We start from the raw sequence: 20,923 nt of genomic DNA on the forward strand, positions 1-20,923 counted from the left end.
GCTAGAGCAATCTGTTATCACTTAGCAAGCCTAAAGCTATAGTTCAACAATTTTATTTACTGTTCTATGACAAAAATGACTCTCAACAGCTATGCCCTGGATAAGTAATCAGCTAAAGCTAGTTTGACTGACCAAATCTGATTTACTGAGTTAATAAGCCAGTTGATTTAGAAAGGTCTAATGCCTATTTCTCATCCATTCAGCATTCAACTGTTTCCCATGCCTAAAATGTCTTTTTTCCCATTCGTACATATCCAGATTCCTACTTCTGTGCCGTAGGGCTTGGCTGAACTACAACTGCCTTTAGTGACACTTTTCTCACCTGCACAATTGGAGATAATTTTAGTCTCCTCAAGACTCCCACGGGGTTACCTCTGTTGTGACACTTGACGATTTGGTGGCATATTTTACTTTATTTTATTTTAAATAGCCTTCCATTACTCCGTGCACATCAAACGGTAAATGCTTTCTCCTAGTAAACGTGTATAACGATTTTCTGAACTCTTCTGCTCTGGGCAAGATTCATAAATACACCAGGCAAACATAGTGAAAGAGGAGACAGTACTTGTGTTATATTCAGTTGGGTCTTGATACCTAAGTGTGACTCTTAACCAAGGATTATGCAGTAATTAAGGACACAGGTTAAAGTTGTTTAGAGTGTGTCCTAAAGTCTCCCTGGCAGAATTTAAATCTCTCCTCTGGAAATTGTAGACCTGAGACAAATTACTTCCCTAAACTTCATTTCCTACATCTGAGAAAGCTAATAGTATCTACCTTGTAGTAGACTGAATAGTACCATTGCCCCCAAATGTCCACCTTCTAATCCCCAGAACCTATGAATGTCACCTTAAATGGCAGAAGGGACTTTGCCAATGGGATGAAAGTAAGGGTTTTGAGATGGGGAGATTCTTCTGGACTACCTGGATGGACCCAGATGTAACCACTGGTGTTCTCGTAAGAGAGAGGCAGAGGGAGTGTTTACTCCAAAGAGAATGTGATGATGAAGTTGGGGTTGGATTGATGTGGCCAGAAGTCAAGGAATGCTGTCAAGGAAACAGATTCTCCCTTAGAGCCTCTAGAAGGTGGATGGACGGCCTTGTCAACTCCTGGTTCCAGCCCAGGGAAACTGGTTTTGGACCTCTGTCTTCCAGAACCATAAGAGAATGAGTGTGTTTTGTTTTACGCAAGCTCATTGGTAGTCATTTGTTACAGCAGCCATAGGGAACTAATGCGTACCTCATAGGAACTATTTCTCCAATGAAAATGTGTGACTGGAAACACACTTGGTGGCATGTCTGACACACGGTAGGTATGCTACTGTGGGTAGTTCTTGGAAAGTAAAGCCTTGGTTTTTGAGGAATCATCAAAACCAGTACAATGGTTGCCATGTTTCTCCTTGTTCATCCTGGTGACAAAGCTGTAGAGAGAGCTCCATCCTTTCCCACAGGACGCCCACCCCTAGTACTTACAGGGAAGAGGTTATGTCTCACTTCAGGCACCTTCCTCTTTCCCTTTCTGCTTTTTGTTTCATTAATCTTCATCCAGCTGGCCTTTCTAAGTTAAAAAAACAAAACAAAACAAAACCATTTCTCAATGGATTCAGATACTACCCCAAGTTAATATTCCAACCATGTTCTTGTTCTTCTGGGTCTCACCACCAGAAATTTCTGAGCTGAAATCCTCTCTAGTTTCTAGGATCAGTCACTTTCTAATTTCTCCCTTCTCAAGTTCAGAGTCTTGTCAGTTTAGTCCCTTCCCTAACCACAACATCTATTAAGGTGACACAGCAAAGTGATGAAAGTCTAGACGGTCTGGTTTTCATCCTGGGTTTCTGCCCGCTACTTACTGTGTGGCATTAGGCAAGCTATTCAACCCCCCTGGGCCTCAGTTTCCCCCCAAAAAGGTGAATATTATGAACATTACCTACCTATAGGGTTGCCATTATGAGGATTAAGTGAGTTAATATTTGCTAAGCACTTAGAATATTACTTGTTATAGTCTAAGCACTACAGTTGTGCTTGTTAGTAATAATAAATGCAATTCCAAGCGTATAACTTACTCAACTTTCTGTCATAACTTTGAAGTGTTGGTCTATCTGTTGGCCAGCGTTGCAGGGAAATGAGTCGAGGCATGGGCTGAGGCATTGCTACCAGTGCGTGGTGTGTTCCCAGAACTAGGAACAGCCGTGTGAAATAGGTAGTGGTTCTACTTGGAGACGGGGCAGACTGGAAAATGACAGCCCTGGAGGTGTGTCCATAGGTTTGGTGTCAGAGCTGCTGCCTGCTGAAGCACTGATGCCGGCCTGAGCCGTAAATGGAGGGGGGGGGCGCTGGGGAAAACAGGGGCAGAATGGAAAGGGAAAATAGGGGAAGAACGGAAAAAGATAGCCTAGGGAGGAGGTGTGGTGTCCATAGCTTCGGGGTCAGAGGTGCTGCCTGCTGCAGCACCGATGACACCCGAAGCCGTAGATGGGGGGCTGGGGAAAAGAGGGGCAGAATGGAAAGGGAAAACAGGGGAAGAACGGAAAACGAAAGCCCGGGAAGGTGGTGTGGTGTCCATAGCTTCGGGGTCAGAGGTGCTGCCGGGAGCAGCACCAATGACACCCGAAGCCGTAGATGGGGGGCTGGGGAAAAGAGGGGCAGAATGGAAAGGGAAAACAGGGGCAGAACGGAAAACGAAAGCCCGGGAAGGTGGTGTGGTGTCCATCGCTTCGGGGTCAGAGGTGCTGCCTGCAGCAGCACCAATGACACCCGAAGCCGTAAATGGGGTGCTGGGGAAAAGAGGAGCAGAATGGAAAGGGACAACAGGGGCAGAACGGAAAACGATAGCCCGGGACGGTGGTGTGGTGTCCATAGCTTCGGGGTCAGAGGTGCTGCCGGGAGCAGCACCAATGACACCCGAAGCCGTAAATGGGGTGCTGGGGAAAAGAGGGGCAGAATGGAAAGGGAAAACAGGGGCAGAACGGAAAACGAAAGCCCGGGAAGGTGGTGTGGTGTCCATAGCTTCGGGGTCAGAGGTGCTGCCGGGAGCAGCACCAATGACACCCGAAGCCGTAAATGGGGTGCTGGGGAAAAGAGGGGCAGAATGGAAAGGGACAACAGGGGCAGAACGGAAAACGAAAGCCCGGGAAGGTGGTGTGGTGTCCATAGCTTCGGGGTCAGAGGTGCTGCCTGCTGCAGCACCGATGACACCCGAAGCCGTAGATGGGGTGCTGGGGAAAAGAGGGGCAGAATGGAAAGGGACAACAGGGGCAGAACGGAAAACGAAAGCCCGGGAAGGTGGTGTGGTGTCCATAGCTTCGGGGTCAGAGGTGCTGCCTGCTGCAGCACCGATGACACCCGAAGCCGTAGATGGGGTGCTGGGGAAAAGAGGGGCAGAATGGAAAGGGAAAACAGGGGCAGAACGGAAAACGATAGCCTGGGAAGGAGGTGTGGTGTCCATCGCTTTGGGGTGAGATGGGCTGCCTGGCTGATCTGAGAAAAGCGAGTGAAAGTGGGAGAGCTTCTCCCTAGCTGCTAACTCTTCTCAAGGTCTAGCACGCACTGAACACTGGCCTGCCGGCTCAGCCTGGGTGTTGCCATTGCATTGTACGTGTCACAGAGCAAGGGCGGGCGGGTCAGGGGGTGGGCTGGGGGCCCCACACAAGCCCAGCCCCTGGAGAAACCCGGCCCGAGGGCAAAGAGCCCGAGCCCTTCTGGACTTTCTAGCGGCTGGGACTTGTCGCTGTGGGTGGCAGGTGTTTGGCACCGGATGGGCCACCATGCGGAGACTGTTGGGGACTGTGGAAGGCTTCTCCTCCAGAGCTCACGCTGCCTGGGCACCGGCTCTGCAGACCCCTCAGCCCTGGGTATGTATCGGCCAGCCCTTCCCCGCAACGGGGCCCAGAGGCCAGAGCCTGCCCAGAGCTGAGTGCAGGAGGCACCCAGAGCTTGCCAGGCTGTGGCCCGCCTCCTCCGTGGACCTCCCCAGCTTGTCCGCGAGCCCTGGAGACAGGAGCAGGAGCGCCTTCTCCAGGGCTGCTGAGCTGCCAGCATCACCGTGAGCCAGGCGGTGAAGGTTTCTGAGCAGGGGATGCAGAGCCCTGACCCGACTGGATGCTGCACCCCACGATGTCCCTTCCTGGCGGGTAGGTTCTTTCTTCACTTGTTTTTCGAAATTTGGTAAAAGAACATTTCAACCTTCGACTGTTCTTCAGGGTATACAGATGGTAGTGGCTTAGCCGGGATTCGAAGCAAGCCTGTGTGATTCCAGAGCTCGTGCTCTGGACTCTGGCGCCTCCTTATCATATATGCTTCATGTGTTACTTTTTCTTTTGTTTCTTGAAGTCCTTATGATACTTAGCCCTAAGTGCCATACCTGTAATGAACACATCCACTGCCCTGTAGGAGGTGTTCTTTTGTTCAACGCGTGAATTGGTCATCCACCACACTGGGTTCTAATCTCAGAAGATAGGTCAGGGACCACCAGTTGTCAGCATAGCACCATCCCACATTTCTGATTGAGGCTTGGAGCCTAGATTTTTCCCTTTGGTCTAGTTTGAAGGATCCAGGTATGTAAAGCTTATATTCTAGATAAATCATGGGCTATCCTGAAAGGAATTCATCAATGAATTATTCTGTATGGATTAGAAGCCAGTTTCTCTGGCCTTCCTGGAGTATATCCAGTAAGGCATCTCATTCATGTCTAGAAAGCAAATATATGATTTATTGCAACTTCAGCGTGGAGCGATGTATTGGTTTAAAATAAAGTACGAGCAACACAATTTGGTCATTGTGAGTATGCCGGCTGGGTCCACTCTTTACTACACATATGTAACTCTAGAGCTTCTTATGCCCCATAGAGGAGACATACTCTTGTGTGTCTAGGACAAGGGAAACATGTGTTGTTATTCAGGAGCTGGAAGCTACAGCATGACAGGAAAGAATTGAAAAATCCTGGTCTTGGTCTACACGTCACTTTACCTTGTCCGAATCTTGTTTCTTTGGCTTGCTTCATTGGAGTGTTTTCTCTCTCCTGGGACTGACATTGTGTGTTCTGTATCAGGCATGTGACATGTAGAAGTTTCAGAACCCAGAATCATATAGATCAGTAAAAATCTATATATTTTTGTTTAAAATCTATTTAAAATCACACTGGGCATAATTCATATATTCCAAAAGTAGTTTGACCCTCTGCTCATGAGATTCTTTTTATGGTATGTCGAAGCAAATTTGGACTTCCATCCCCAATAAACTTTGAGGTTGGAGGACACAAAAGCTTTTGCTCAGACCTAAATTCTGTCTGAAAACAAAAAGGGTAACTATTATAAGCCCTTTCTAACCTCTCCAGGAGCAGAAATGATTTACAGCTATGGCATTGAACCATAATTTCTTGATCTCGTTTGAGAAGAGTTCAGTAAGAAACAGGGTCTTGATTTTTGTTCGTTGGTTCCCTGTTTTCTTGTCTTGCGTGCCAACAATCCACTGTAATACGTGAGTGAGTATGGCAGCAGGCTGAGTGTTCCCTGGAGCTCATTAAATGAACGTGTTTTCCTAAAATGACTTTTGTCTCCTTGTTTTCAGCCCCTCTTCCTTCCTCTGTCCTTTACTATAACCAGGGCTCAGCAAAAGCTGACTGGCTTTGTGCAGACCCTACTTAGGGTAGTCTTTTCTTCATTATTTTATTCATGGCCCCTCCATTTCATTGTTTGCCTTCTCGAAATGTGTTGAAATCTTTCTGTGGTTGATGACTTCCACAATGTCTTGGCTCTTATTGGTTGATTAATTTGGGTATTTCTACAGTTTTATTTAAACCTGGTTTCAGGAGGACCAGAAAGTAAATATATTTCCTAGTCTGCCATCTTGAGCTGAAAATCCCTGTGGATTTTAGCATCCAATGTTCCCATGGGTAAAAAACCCAACCTTGGCATCAATAGATGTACACTCAAGATTTCAGCTTTTCTTGAGCAATCACTAAGGATTTAATATGCGGTCACTTCTAATGGGAAAATAGTAACTATCTCATGGCGTTGATTTGAGGATTAACTTAGATAATGGACAAGAAAATGCTTGGTAAGGTTTTAAAATCTATAAAAAATGTTTTTTGTTATTATTTGATTTGTTGCTATTTCAACTTTAGCTGACAGTTGTTTGTGACCTTGCTTATGTGAGAAAATGCCTTCTGGTTTATTGTTTTGAAAGCCAGATTATATTTTTCAATAGCTCAATGGAAATGGCATCATTTGTGAAGTTGAAGGGTGAAGGCATAAATGTTTCTTGACATTTGAATCAACTATTGGTCTTCTGGGGCTTGTCCTTATTCTCCTGCAGTCTCTAATCAACATGGCATCCAGAGAGATCCTGTTAAAACGTAAGTCAGATCATGTCACTCCAGGCTCTTCAGTGGCTTCTTCACAGGAAAAGCAAAGTCCTCAAAGTGCCTCCACAGCCCTAGAAATCTGGGCCTCTGTTTCCTCTCTGACGGTTTCCTTCTCCTCTCCACTTTGCTCCCTCTGTTTTCCACACACTGACATCCTTTCTGCTCCTTGGATACTCCAAGCCCACTCTTGCCTCATTGCCTTTCCATCTGACTGTTCCCTCTGCTTGTACTATTCACTTCCCAGATATGCACCTTGCTCCCTCTCACAACCTTAGGTTCCCTCTTAAATTTTATCTTCCCCAGAAAGCCCTCAGTGATCACTTAGTTTCAGATCGCAGCCTCCTCCTACCAGCTAACAATCTCCATCCCCCTTCCCTGCTTGCTGTTTTTCTCCAGCACTTACCTGATATACTAGTTATTCTACCCATTTATTCAATTTTTATTTACGTATTTACACTTACGATTTTATATTTGCTTCTTTACTTTTGTCTCTCCCCTCAGCTCGAGAGAGGCTATATTCATCTGTGTTAATCACTGCTGTGTTTCCTGAACATGCCTAGAAAACATACTGAAGAAGGGTGCCTGAAATTTGGTAAGGGAGCCATCAGTTTTCTTGGCTGAATGAAGAAATATGCTCATAAATTAATGAACAAATCTCTGGGGTTTCTGAATTAAGGACTAATGGGAAGAGGAAGGCAAATGGTTGGGACAGGGTACTGCAAGAAGTAGTATTTGGAGTACTCTGATAGCTCTCCTAATAGATAACATTTTGTTCATTTAAATAGTTTTAACGAGAGAGCTGGGAACTAGGGACACACAGCATCGAGGTTTTATAATGCATTCTGTAGAGTTCTTTTCGAGTGTGTTCAAATATCATTGAAAATATATGCATGCATATAAACCTCTGTTACTTTATTTAGTGCTTTACAAGAGCCCCTCAAGGAAGGGGTAGTAGCAACTATCAGTATCCTTCCTTTATGATGAGCTTAATTTATTCAAAATTACATCCTAATTTATTTGTAACTGTGAAACTAGACTTAGTTATTTAGTAGACCCTCCCTAGAAACCTATGACGTTAATAAAACCAACAAAAATGTGTTCAGGTTCCAGTGATACACACACTACAGACTCAATTATGTGTCATCCATTTTAATGAAGGGAAGAAGTGATTTAACAAACACAGAGCAAACAAACAGAATATGAAGGTTTGTCCTCCATTAATATTAGTAATGGATAAAGTGGGCTCCAACGCCTTCAACGTAGCTTGAGACCCATCATCTCTGTGTCATGGGAAGGGGGATGCTCGGCCAGGATGTCTTTCTGTGTCACTGAGAAAATTTTCCGTAATGTATAACGATACTTACTGAAACGGATATGGGGCATTTGGGTAATTAGGAATCCGTTAGCATATTTTTCCGGAAGCCTTGACTACGAAACGAAGATAGTAGATTTGGACACTTGCAGCTATGCAGAAGTTGTTTGGGTATTCATCTTTATGCCGAATGAAGTAAGCTTATTTCATCTCTGCAGCTTCCCATATGCCATTTTCCCACCTCTGTTTTGTGTTTGCAAAGACTTTTAGAAATTAAAACTCAAGTTAAAAAGTGAGTGACGGGCTTCCCTGGTGGCTCAGTGGTTGAGAGTCCGCCTGCCGATGCAGGGGACACGGGTTCGTGCTCCGGTCCGGGAAGATCCCACATGCCGCGGAGCGGCTAGGCCCGTGAGCCATGGCCGCTGAGCCTGCGCTCCGCAACGGGAGAGGCCACAGCAGTGAGAGGCCCGTGTACCGCAAAAAAAAAAAAAAAAAAAAAAAAAAAAAAAAAAGAGAAAAAGAAAGAAAAGAAAAGAGAGTGAGTGACAACTTAACTGATATATGGAATATTTTGCTGACTTAGAAGAGCATGCAGAATTAAATATGACCCAGTTGAAATGTTAATTTTATTTTAATGTGTATATTGGGGTGGAGTCTTAAAGGTGCCAGAAAACAAGCATTCACCCATCCTGTTTGGAACTGCAGCACACAGGCACCTTCAGTTACCAGTTCTGTTCATTCCACAGAATCATCTTGGGAAAACATACTGTGTTTTAGGTACCTGGTGTATATCTTAACCAGTTTGAAGAATTTCCCAAATACCTGTTAATATGTAGTTCTCCGATTCCAATCTTGCCACGTCCTGTACCAGTGACACAGCACATAGGAGTTTTATTTCTCTTTCTTTCTCTGGGTTGTTGAGAACCCAACGAAAGAACAATGGAATGGCATCAAAGAGATCAGGGTTCTTGACTCAGATTTACCAAAGAATAATAGTGTCCTCTTGGGAAAATTATAGTTGTTCTAGGCCCCTTTCCTTTTCTTTACTTTGACAGAGCTGCACTAGATGACCCCAAGTAACACTGCGCTCTTTGCAGTAGTAGCTTAGACGTTATTGGTTTTCTGAAACAAATGAAGACAGTGACACAGGAAACCGTGCAACATCTCTGTAACGATGTTTTCTTAGAGTTGCCTCCAGTTTTCAGATGATAAGATGGCTGAGCACAGAAGTAGGTGTTTTGACCAGAGGTTCCAGAGTAGATGGAACTGAACCACAAGTTTCCTTCATTCCTGAAGCTCACTTAGCCAAAACATAGGCTTCTGAATATTAAGCTGTAAAGCATATTATCAGTGTGCTTTAAAAGAAGCGGTTCTTCTAGGATTTCTAATTAATAGCAGGCGGTTTTGAAATTCTTAGAAGATCATCGAATTTTGTGAGATTTACAGCTCTATTTTCCTGTCAAGCAAGTTGTATCAGTGCCAGACAATCATCTGAGCTTCTGGATGCTTCTCTGAACCTCTTGAATTTTTCTTCTTGCTATCTGAAATTCATGCCAGATGAGCCTTTTTGTAGAGAGCGTGTACAGACTTGTCTATTTTCATATAAGAAAGCGATGCAGTGAGCCAGGTCGGGGGTTAAGCCCTCATTCTCAGAGTGGTATTGAGCTCCTGGTGAAATGTAATCCTCATTTCCTCAGAATAGAAAAGCAGTTATCTCACGTTTTTAATGCCATTAACTCTTTATACATTTATGTATAATACATATATGTATTGTACCTACGAGGTGTGCTCTCTTTGGGAAGTACAAAGCTATTTGAGACGTAAGTTGTTCATTTTTTTGTTTTCCCACAAATACTGTGACCCTTTGAGCAGGAAGGTCTATGTTTTACTAACATCTAGAACAAGCAGCTAACACGGTGTCTAAGATGTAGTCAATAAATATGAAATAGGTAAATGAACACATTTTTAAGGAAGGGCCAGGGCATGAACAAATAGAAAATTTTCATTTTCGGTCACAAAGCCACAACAGACATAAAAATGATACAGACAACAAGTGCTACGGTCATTCAAAGAAGGCATAGAATTGAAACAACAAGGATCTCCCCTATGGCACAGGGAACTGTACTCAATATTTTGTAATAACTTATAAGGGAAAAGAATCTGAAAACGGGAATCAGTGCGCCGTACACCTGAAACGGACACGACATTGTAAATCAACTATATTTCAATTAAAAAACAAACAAGCAGACAACAGCAACAACAAAAAACCAAAGAGGTCATAGAAGTTCTTATGAGATTCCAGAAGAGAAGAGAAGCCAAATGAGGACGGGAGAGGCGGCTTTTGAATCAGTTCAGAGGAGAAGTCACAGAGGAACTAGTCATTGATCTGAACTTGAGATTAAGATTAAGATGAATTAATCTGAATTAATTAAGATTGCAACACAGGGATATTACAGATGAAGGTAATCACATAAACTTACTATACTGAAACTTGCAGAGGTTATGAGTGTTGCTCAAGATCCCAAAGCAAGTGCATTGTGGAATCAGAATTTTAAGTGAGGCCTAATGAACTAAAAACAAACCAGCACAGAAACAAGCCCTTCCTGTGACACCACGTTGCCTTTGAAGTCGTTTTTTTTGGTGGGTTGGCAGAAACTGGTTCCAGTGTTTCTTGCAGGAATGACTGGCCATAGGACTGGGCGTCGTAGCTTCCTGCCAGGCGGCCGAAGGTCGCAGGCAGGTGGGTCACTGGGACACACGCGGAGGGGCTCCTGCCCGGCCCCCTGGCCGCTCAGTGCCCCTGCCCCAGAGCGGGGGTGGGGGCCTCAAAGCAGCCTTGTCTGAGTCCCCTGCCACTAGAGAGAGTATTGGCCCAACACTTGTAGAAAACGGGGACCTTGCTGGCAGTTCAGTGGAGGGACACAAATAAATCTTTGCCGACTTTCTGCTGAAGCTCACGAGGGTTCACTCCTAAGCCTCTTACAAGGCCAGCTGCCGAGGCTGCGAGAGATGAGTCAGGGCTCTCCCTCCACCACGGGGAGATCGCTGGTTAAAGCGCTCACGAGGGAGTGAACCGCGTGTCCGCACCGACACGCATGGGCAGACCTCGTCGATGCCTTCTGTCCGGGGTATGAAGCCCTCTCCTGCCTCTTCCAGGCTCTCTAGAAAGCATGTGCAGAGCCTCCCACTCCACCCTCGGACTCCGTGGGCCACAGCTGGAGGGACCAGCCAAGGAGCCGTGGCAGGAGGAGGCCAGAGGGCAGTGGGCCTCGGCCGGAGCCCGTCAGTCGGTCCCCATTCACACACCACCAGACGATCCTCTTGACCTGGGCAGTAGCCGCCAACCGACCGCTAAGGTGAGCCCGGCGCGCGCTTGGCTACCTGGCATGGCTGGGAACCCCAGGATCTCCTGGCAGAGGCGGGCATTCTCCTGGGCCGGGTCCGCGGGCGTCTGCGTGTGCAGGGCCTGAACCACCTTGGCCAGGACGATCTGGCACAGGTTGAAGAGGCCTGGGGCGTGGGAGGAAGGAGACGGGGGGCTGGCACCGTGTCCAGGCCGCGCTTGCCAGCCGGGCAGACCGGAAGCCCCCTTCCCTTCCCTCGGTCCGGCCGCATCTGGGTTGGCCTCCCGGGACTTGATGAGCTTGTCCAGCAGCTCCTGAGGGACGGTGCTGCCCGTGCCCCACCAAGACTGGCAGCAGCGCCAAGGGCCTCACAGGGCACGGCGCCCCCGGCCCCAGAGCCTTCCCTCTGGTTCTCATCACCGGCTGTCACCAGACTTGCATGCAACGTGCTTTTCTTTTCTCTTGTCTTCTTTACGTCCCTCAGCCACGCAATGCGGTGAAGCCCTGACGCTCGCTGCCACGTCGGTACACCCTGAGAACACGATGCTCAGCGAGAGAAGTCATACACAGAAGGACACACAGGGCGTGACCCCACTGAGGAGAAACATCCAGAGCAGGTAGATCCACAGAGTCAGCGAGTGGGTTCCTGGTTGTCAGGGGCTGGCGAGGGGACGCAGTGATAGCTAAGGGCGTGAGGGACATTTTCGGGATGATGGAAATGGTCCAAAGCAGTAGTGACGTCTGTACGGCTCAGTAAACTGTCCCCACACGCCCCGGTGCAGCCTGTGAGAGCATCGCTCTCAGGATGAAGGGCTGACCACAGGAAGACCGAACGAGCAGTGGGTCCTGGGCCCAGACTCTCAGCTGGCGCCCCCCACGTGGGGAAGTCACCGGGACTTGCTGAGCCTCCACGGAGACTGGCAGCAGCCCCCGAGCTCACAGGGCACTGCGCCCCCGGCCCCAGAGCCTTCCCTCTGGTTCTCATCACCGGCTGTCAGCAGACTTGCAGGCAACGTTCCTTTCTTTTCTTTTGTCTTTTTTAAAGGCAACTCTTGAGTACATGTATTTAACATGCAGGGAACCAGCCCTGACTCCTTGATCTGGGTCTTCCAGCCTCTAGAGCCTCGAGGACATCCATTTCCGTTATTTACGCGCCCAGTGCCTGGGGTTTGATGATGGAAGCTGACACCGAGGGCGTCACCACGTGTGGGGTGATGTCAGTGAAAGAATCCCGCGGCGAGGGCCTGCCTGAGGACCACGCATGCCCGGGCCCTCCCCGCCCCCGCCTGCAGCCCTGCGCCTGGGAGCGGAGCTGGTGCATCGCATGCCCGACGTCGTGGAAGTTGGTCTCCCGCTCATCGTGCCGCAGCAGGGAGGGCAGGTTGGGCGTAGGCTTGGTGAAGTTGGCCACCGTGGCCACGATGGCGATCTGGCAGCTCCCATCGTGCTGTAGGCAGGCCGAAGCAGGCCGCGTGCCCGGACTTCCCCACCCTGCGGAGGGACGTGGATGGGGCCCCGCTTCCACAGAGGAGCCCCGGCCCACGGCCGACCGGGGACAGGTTCCCCCACGCACGCACCGAGGATAGAGGTCAGGTAGAACTTGCCGATGGATGACCTTGCCCGAGGCCGCGTCCCAGACCGTTTAGAGCCTCACGTCTTCGTGACCCATGCTGGTGCCCTCCTCCAGGTCGAAGGTCAGCCCCAGCAGCTCCTGGGAGATGCCCAGCAGCCCGCGTGTGACCGCCTGCACGGGGAAGGACTCATTGAGCAGGTACTGGCCCACGTGGTAGCGCGTCTCCTCCCCCTGGTTCACGTAGTAGCGCAGGTCCCAGGCGTTGATGGGGCCGTCAAAGTGCAGGCCCCGCCTCTGGCACTCGGCCTTCTTTAGCTCCAGGATCACGGCCGCTCCTGCTCCCCGAGGGGCTTCAGCTTCTGGGCCAGCTCACCTGCGGGCGGAGGGGAGAGGCTCGGCTACGTCCCTGGGGCGGCCCCCCAGCCACCCCCGACCCTGTGCCCCTCGAGGCAGAATGAAGGGTCTGGGAAGGTGACCCCCAAGGGCTGACACAGTGGGGTCTCAGGCAGCACCACGTCCGGTCAAGGTCCGCCTGACCCCGTCCCCACTGGGACTCAGGGGGAGGCGGTGTTACCTAGGACAGTGGCCACCACCTGGCTGGTCTTGTCCGTGTTCATCTCCAGCACAGAGTCGGCATGGTGCGGAACCCCAGCAGGCGGGACTTCAGGGCCTGCAGCCTCACCGGCTCCCTGAGGATCACGCAGTTCTCCTGGAAGCCAGAGACGGAAGGCGCTGGGGACCGAGGGCCACGCCCTCCCCGCGGGCCCCGGGCCAGGTCTCTGCAGGCGGGCAGGGCTCCCAGGCCACTGGCGGGCACAGCCAATCCCCCTCCCTCCTCCTCCTGGCCCGGATTTCTAGACACTTTGGTGCTGTCCTAACACGTGGTCTTTATTAACACAGGTCCTTTTGGAAGCAGAAACGGCATGAACGTGATGGGCTCTAAGGCCAAGGGCAGGAAGAAATGCGGCCAGGCTCTCCAGGAGCCACCAAGGGGCCTCCCCGGGCTCAACAAGACAAACACGGCTGCCGTGCAGACAGTAGCTCAACCCCACGGCGCCCGAACACCCAGCCCCTGGACGGTGAGACACCTGTTGCCGCAGGTGGCCCGTGGCTCACTGATGAGGCCCGGCCCCAGGCGTACGCCACCTTCTCGGGGGCCACCTCTCCGGTCTGCAGCGGGGTTCTCCTGGGAGCCCCCAGTCACCACAGCACCAGCGTGGCCTGTCTGCAGCCCAAGAAGGTGGGGACACAAGACTGTCCCCCGTGCCCCCCGCATCCCCCGCGAGGCCGAGCGAGCACCAGTGGTGTCTGCGGGGAAGATGAAGGGCTCACGCACAGCCCGCATCTACAGAAGCACAGGCTGCAGCCACATGCGCTATGGAACAAACACAAGTGTCCATGCAGGACCCGATGTCTGAATGTCAAGGCCATGCCCGGGCCACAGTGAGAAGGTGCATCCCCCATGCAAGCCACAGAGAGGGGATGGGGGGGTCCATCTGCGATTCTGAGCTCATCGGGCATCACCCCAGAGGGAGAGGGAGAGGGAGAGAGGTAGACAGACGTACAGAGGGAGAGAGAGAGAGAGGGAGGGAGAGACGTCTCTCCCTTCCCTGGGGGTTCTCGAGTGCAGCCAAGGCTGAAAACCACTGCATTTTGGGAGATGGGTCCTCGTGGAAGAGTTAAATAGTCGCTCATGGCATTATCGACACATACTAAAAAGGCCCCAAATCTTGGGGAGTCAGGGAGGGGAGTGTCGGCTGCCTCGTAAACGAGGAGAGATTGGGCATCAGAGGAGGTGCCTGTGCAGCCTGCGCCCAGGGCCCCGCAGACTTCATCTCCCAGCGGTGGTCCTGGGCTGGAAGTCAGCGGAGAGGTCAGGCTGTCCAAGCATCAACGTTGACTTCAGGGCTGATCTAAAAGGCGCCTGGGGTTTGTTGAAGCAGAAAAAAGAGAAAGCAGTAGGGAGAGGATGGGAGTGGGAGGGGGAGGGAGCCCCCCTCCTCAGCACTTCTACCGCTCTCCCTCTCTCTCTCTCTCTCTCTCCCTCTCTCCCTCTACCTCGCTGCCTCTCACTCTCCCTCTCCCTCCATCTCTCCCTCTGCCTCTCTCCCTCCCTCTCTCCCTGTCCCTCTTTCCCTGTCCCTCTCTCTCTCTCCCTCTTTCCCTCCCCCTCTCCCTCTCCCCCTTTCCCTCTCCGTCTCCCCTTCTCCCTCTCTCCCTTCCTCTCTCCCTGTCCCTGTTTCCCTGTTCCGCACGCTCTGGCTCTACCTCTACCTCTTTCCCTCTCCCTCTCCCTCCACCTCCTTCCCTCTCTGGAGAGGGAAGGAGGTGGAGGGAGAGGGAGAGAGAGATGGAGAGGGAGGGGGGAGAGGGAGAGGGAGAGGGATGGGGGAGAGCAAGGGGGAGACGGAGGTGGAGAGGGAGTTGGGAGAGGGACGGGGAGGGGGGAGAGGGAGGGGGGAGGGAGAGAGGGAAAGAGAGAGACGCAGAGGAAAGAGGGAGAGGGAAGAGAGTGAGGGACAGAGGGAGAGGGAGAGAGGGAGGAGGAGAGGGACGAGAGGAAGCAGGGAGAAAAGAGAGAAAGAACACACCATCTACATTTCTGTCAAATGACACCGGGGATCCTTACACAACCAGGAGAAAATAACACAGCGAGGCTCTTTCTCAGCTGGAACTGGAACTGCAGATGGGGCCAAACACCACCAGGGTGGCCACACATGTCCAGCTGCCGCCCCAGCCCCCTGAGTCTGGTCACCAGGGCTCTGAGTGTTTGCTCCAGGGACCTGGGGTTCACCCTGTCACCCTGGAGGTCGGGCCTAGACAGCATGGCCCCGGGCTGGACACATAGGGGGAAAAGCATCCCCACAGGGCAGCTTGTGCGAGCCGATTCAGCTGCCAGATTCTAGAGGCCCGGGATCACCCTGTGGCCCATGAAAGCCAGGAGCCAGGAGGGTCTTGCATCGGGATTCCTGTCCGTTGGACTGGAACGTTTATGTAAGGAGTGTTGGAAACAGTGGTAACAAGACTGAATTCGAAGGAGCTTTAGGATATTATGGACCACTCCGAAGTGTGTGGGTTGCTAAAAACCCTCCCGGCTTCACTCTTGTTGAAAATGAAGATCCCCGAGATGCAGCGGATGCTGTCTGAGAAGTAGACGGGAGAACACTCTGTGGCTGCCGAGTAAGAGTGGACCTGTCGAATGGGGAAGGGAGAAGTCGAAATCGTGGCCGCCTCCTTCTTGGGGTCGTCGCCCTCGAGATGATTATCGGAGGAGGAGTCCTCCCCCTCACCACAGATCTCCAAGACGGAGAAGCTTCTCCCGCAGCCGGAGCAGGTCCCTTTAGTAGATAGAGGAGAAGAGAGAGATCACTGTCCCGGGAGAGAAATCGCAAGCCGTCCCGATCTTTCTCTAGGTCTCCTAGCCGATCCAGGTCAAATGAAAGGAAATAGCAGACCACTTTGCAAGAGGAGTGGTGCACAGGAAATACCTTCATTTGACAGGAGTATGTACAGGAAATTCAAGTTTCGTTTGAGACTTCCGAAGCTTGATGCACTTTTTAAATGTTTTAGCTGTTCCCGTTTGTTTGTCTCTTGGGACAGTGACACATAAAGGTGTCATTCTCTGTGGTTTGAAATGGGTCATATGAGGCATGTAATATGAAGAATTGTTTCTTTACAGTGTTCTCTTAAGCAGAATTGAATTTGCTTTGAATTTTTGGTCTTGCCTAGACTGATAATAAAACTCTAACTCCTGCCCACCTAAAGTGTGATGTTTATTATTATGGAAACAACACTGGCAAACATTGAAAAGACTTTCTGTAGCTGGGATGTGGTATGCAGCTGTAGTCAAGCAAGCAGTCTTTAAAAGGTGCTGTGAACACAAGCCAGCAGGTAGAAATGAAAGCCGCACCCTTACCCTAGATGAGAGGTTTAAGAATTCCACTAGTCTTCACACTGGACAAGAGGTTGTCCAGTGAGTTTAGCATCTAAGAAGTTTCAAGGAAGTTAGTTTACCTTTGAGTTAGGTCATAAGTCCCCTCTGTGATTGCTGTACATGAATACATAGCTCCTTGTAAAGTTTTTTGGAAGTTGAGATTATCAAGATACCAATGTCCTGCCAGATAAAGAGTATACTGTAGAGCTGAACTTTGAGTTACTGTGCAATTTTTTTTTTCATGCTGTCATTTGTAATATGTTTTGTGAGACTCCTTGGGATTAAAGTTTTGGTTCCAAACGGAACAAAGAAAACAAAAAAAGGATCCACCTGCCAATGCAGGGGACCCGGGTTCGAGCCCTGGTCCGGGAAGGTCCCATGTGCCGCAGATCAACTAAGCCCGTGGGCCACAACTATTGAGCCTGCGCTCTAGATCCTGGGAGCCACAACTACTGAGCCCCCATGCCACAACTACGGAAGCCTGCACATCTAGAGCCCGTGCTCCGAAACGAAGCCACTGTAATGAGAAGCACGTGCCCGCCACAAAGAGGAGGCCCTGCTCACCGCAACTAGAGAAAGCCCGTGTGCAGCAATGAAGACCCAACGCAGCAAAAAAAAAAAAAAAAAAAAAAAAAGACGCTACTGGCCAGGTGATCAAGGGTAAAATTGTTTGTCACAAGTCCCGTTGACGGTGTGTATCCTTGATGTGTGTATCCTTGATGGTGTGTATCCTTGATGATGTGACCTGAGGAGAATGACATTTTTATCTCTGTCTGCATCTTCCGCCCCAAACCCCATAACTCCAGCGCAACCATAAGAAAAACATCAGAAAACCAACAGACAAACAAATTGAGGGACAAAATACCTGACCAATCCTCTTCAAAACTTTCAAGGTATCAAAACCCAGGGACGTCTGAGAAATGTCACAGCCCAGAGGAGACTGGGACAGAAAAAGGATGTTAGGGGAAAGCTAGGGAAATTCTAATAAAGTGTGGACTTCAGTTAATAATAACGTATCCATCTCGGTTCCTTAGTTGGATAAGCATGTCGTACTAACGTACTAAAGTACTAACGTGTTGGAAATAGGGGTACTGGGTCGGGGGTCCACAGCACTCTGTACACTCTGTACAGATCTTTGCAACTTTTTTGTAACTTTAAGCTATTCTAAAATTAAGCAACTACTAAACAGAGATAAGAATGTTATTTCCCTGATTTGAACATGGCTGAGTTTGTTTTCATGGTCACATTTGTGCTATCTGGATGTGTCTTGGAATCAGTAGCAAAGGAGAGTTGCCAGCCCCTGGGAAGATGCGGCTGGTTTGCAGGTGGCTTGCTCTGGAGCTGAAGAGCATGGTGGGAAGTCTGCAGCCTCGGGCTGCACTTAGAACCATGGGAGGGGATGGGCCAGCTCAGTTAGGGATGGAACCTATAAATAAAACTTTTTCTTTTCCATTATGGCTTATCACAGGATATTGAATATAGTTCCCTGTGCTAGACAGTAGGACCTTGTAGCTTATCCATCCTATATTTAATAGTTTGCGTCTGCTAACCCCAAACTCCCAATCCAACCCTCCCTCACTCTTTCTCCCCCTTGGCAACCACAAGTCTGTTCTCTATGTCTGTGAGTCTGTTTTTGTTTCGTAGACAAGTTCATTTGTGTCGTATTTTAGATTTCACATATAAGAGAGATCATATATGTGTCTTTCTCTTCTGACTTACTTCACTTAGTATGATAATCTCTAGGTCCATCCGCGACGTTGCTGCAAATAGCATTATTTCATTCTTTTTATGGCTGAATATATTCCATTGTATATATGTACCACATCTTGTTTATCCATTCACCCATCAGTGGACATTTAGGCAGCTTCCACATGTTGCCTATTATAAATAGTGATGCAATGAACATTGGGGTACATGTATCTTTTCTTTCTTTTTCTTTTTTTCTTTCTTTTTCTTTCTTTCTTTCTTTTTCTTTCTTTCTTTCTCTCTCTCTTTCTTTATTTTTTTGTTACACAGCATGTGGGATCTTAGTTCCCTGGCCAGAGATGGAACCCATGCTCCCTGCACTGGAAGCACAGAGTCTTAACCACTAGACCACCAGGGAAACCCCAGGGGTGTATGTATATTTTTGAATTAGAGTTTTCTCCAGATCTATGCCCAGGAGTGGAATTGCGGGACCCTATGGCAGCTGTATCTGTTCTCTGCACGTCTCACATCAACCACGTGCACTCCAATCCTTGCTCTCAACGTCATCTTCGGGGAACACAACCTGCGACAGGGACCTTGACAAGAAGAAATGGCTCAGGGAGAAGCTAGCTGCACAGGGAGGAGATAGAGGCCATCGACCCTGGGGTGTGGCGGGGAGAGTGGGCACAGAGATTGGTCATTTCATCCCTGATACTCAGCCCTCCTGGCTGCCCCACTCTAGGTCACCTCGGGATACAGAGGTGACCCGGTTAGAGTCCCAGCCTGTGCAGGAATCTCGGGGCCCCAGCGGGTCTGAATAATATTAGTGCAGGGTCTCCCCCATGGCACTGGGGTTATTTGGGGCGGGTCATTCTCTGCTGGGGGCCCCTCTTGGGCACTGTGTGGGGTTCAGCAGCATCCCTGTCCCCACCCATTTGATTCCAGGGTACCCTCCCCCCGAGTTGTGACAACCACAGATTTTCCCCAGACATCACTGAAGAACTGGGGGAGGCGGAAGCAGGATGGCCCTGGGTGAGGACAGCTGTGTTGAAGCAACCAGCCTGGCTTAGGGCAAGGTCTGCCCCAATCCCGTCAGAGCCTGCACTTAGAACTGCCCCTTCCCTCTCCCACCTCCCATGCCCTGCAGTGGTCTCCGAGACATCATCCCCATGTAAGAAATCACACCTTCTCAGTTTACTGTCCCCAGCACCTAGAAGAGTGTCTGCTATGTAGTAGATGCTTCATAAATACTTGCTGAATAAAGGAGTTGAATAAAGGGATGAGTGGATGAATGAATGAAGGTTACCATGGAAGGAAGGGGGAGATTCCCTTTCTGGCTCTCGGGGATTGGGATATCAAGTGAAAGATCCATCCTAAATAGGCTGACCAGCCTTCTGGGTTCCCCAGAAATGAGGGTTTCCCCATAGTTCCAGCGCTCAAACCTGAGCGGTCCTGGGCAAAGTGGGGGCGGGTGTTGGTCACCCTGTGTAAACACAGTAACAATTCCAACTGCAATAGCAATGGCCAAGGACCTCTACGGTCTTACTGACCAGGCACAGTTCTTCACCTGGCGGGGAAGGGTGGGCCAGGATTGGAATTCCGGTGATCCAGGGTGGGCGGGTGAGGGCACACCCCGGGCTTGTGTAGGGGAGTCCAGGAAGGTTCTGGAGGAAGTGACAGTGACACAGGAGGGAGGGAGGAGTCTAAGGAAGAACGTCCCACACGACAACGTGTGCCAATGGCCCTGGGCCCAAGGTCACACCTGACCAGGGCTTGCTTGTTTTCTTTTTTTCTAATTTACTTTTCCCCACATAGATATGCAATTGTCCTAATGCCATTTATTGAAAACTCCTTAATTTCCTCACTTTCTGTCATATCAAGTTCTCATCTATCTGTTTCTGGACCTTTATTCTCTACCATAGAGCTATACGTCCCATCCTTGCACCACTAGGGCTGTTTCATCACTATAACTTTATTTTTTACTCATTTATTTCTTTGGCCGTGCTGGGCGGCATGTGGGATCTTATTTCCCTGACCAGGCTTTGAACCCGCACCCCTTGCAGTGGAAGCTCGGAGTCTTAATCGCTGGACCTCCAGGGAAGTCCCCAGGGCTTGCTTTGACATCCATCGAATGGTGGCGGGTGGGCACGGGGAGCAGCTGTCTGTGAGCCACCCTGTGTAGAAATGCAGGGTGGAGGGCAGGACAGCTGGAGCGGGAGGGGAAAAGGCGGAGGAGGGAGGGAGGGAGGGATGGCGGGCGGGCGAGAGACAGACAGAGAGTTTCCGGAGACAATAGCTCTGGCCGTGTCCTAGGGCATGAAAGCTGAAAATAGCTCCTAGTGCCGGGAGCCCTGGAGCCGGAGCCTGGGAGCCATTGTGACTGGCTCTCCTCCCTGGTGTGTGTGTGTGCGGGGGCGGGGGGCTCTGGACTTCTCAGGCTGGGAATGGGGTGCACGGAGCAAGGACGGAGCAGGGACGGAGCAGGGACCCTTCTCTCTGGGACCTCGCAGGCCATCCTTAGCTCACAAAGCTGAGCCACGCCTGGCCCTACGAGTGGGGGGCTTATCCTCCCTGCCCCCTGGATCACACCCCCTCACACACAACTTCCCCTTGTGTGCTCCCAGCAACCAAGAGAACCTGTTTTTAAAAGATTTGGGGGAGGGAGGTAAACAGACAAACAAGAGCAGAATGGATACTTTTTCCGAATGGGAATGGCT

This window comes from Delphinapterus leucas, chromosome 13 (assembly GCF_059928025.1).
Source record: "Delphinapterus leucas isolate spDelLeu-1000000601 "Yukka" chromosome 13, BTC_Dleu_Yukka2, whole genome shotgun sequence".
Classification (NCBI taxonomy): Eukaryota; Metazoa; Chordata; class Mammalia; order Artiodactyla; family Monodontidae; genus Delphinapterus; species Delphinapterus leucas.